Source organism: Suncus etruscus, chromosome 1 (assembly GCF_024139225.1).
Source record: "Suncus etruscus isolate mSunEtr1 chromosome 1, mSunEtr1.pri.cur, whole genome shotgun sequence".
Taxonomy (NCBI): Eukaryota; Metazoa; Chordata; class Mammalia; order Eulipotyphla; family Soricidae; genus Suncus; species Suncus etruscus.
In genome coordinates, this window is record NC_064848.1 from 137,389,367 (window position 1) to 137,390,264 (window position 898).

At 44.9% G+C, this 898-nt stretch overlaps 1 non-coding gene across 1 annotated transcript; it reads right to left on the reverse strand.

Moving 5' to 3' along the window:
• Positions 1-466: 466 nt before the first annotated feature.
• LOC126026130 (U6 spliceosomal RNA) lies at positions 467-573 on the reverse strand. Its single transcript, XR_007501573.1, has one exon. It is a non-coding gene; the product is annotated as a U6 spliceosomal RNA (small nuclear RNA).
• Positions 574-898: the final 325 nt, after the last annotated feature.

Genomic DNA, 898 nt, shown 5'->3' on the forward strand with positions numbered 1-898 from the left:
AGAAAGGCCATCTTGCTCTTAGGCTAAATTTTTTTCTCTTTTAATTCCCCAGTCTTTACTGTACCTATGTAGAATACAGTCAGTCACCCTTTCAGCTCCTGTCTCATATTTCTGCATTTTAGTAAACATAGTAGGGGGAGATGTTGGGTTAACCAAGCTTCACCCTAAACTATTATGGCCATATTGACCTTCTCCCTTAACAATATGGTTTCCTCTTTTACATGTCAGAGATCCACTTGGGCAGGAAGACCTTCTAGATAGTTTTTTTTTTTTTTTTTTTGGTTTTTGGGCCACACACGGCGGTGCTCAGGGGTTACTCCTGGCTGTCTGCTCAGAAATAGCTCCTGGCAGGCACGGGGGACCATATGGGACACCGGGATTCGAACCAACCACCTTTGGTCCTGGATCAGCTGCTTGCAAGGCAAACACCTCTGTGCTATCTCTCCGGGCCCGATAGTTTTTTTTTTTAAATATGGAACACTTCATGAATTTGTATGTCATCCTTGTGCAGGGGCCATGCTAATCTTTTCTGTATCATTCCAATTTTAGTATATGTGCTGCCGAAGCAAGAACCTAGTTCTTTACCTTAGTTTCCCCCTCTCCACCCATGGGAGTGGTTCTATCTTTCCAATAAATACTGTGGTCCCCGCTGGCTTCTCCCTCTTGCTCCACATGATGGAAAGGTTCCTGGATCCATGTTTCATCTATCTTCATCCTGGTTTAGATTATTTCTGTCACAGCCCTGCTCCAGACCCGCTTCCCACTTCACCCTGAGATTATAGCATGTGGATTTTCCCACATCTGGCACCGATAACACAGTGAATAGGGCATTTTCCTTGCACATGGCAGACCCAGGTCCATTGATCCCTAGCATCCCATATGATTCCCTTGAGCAATT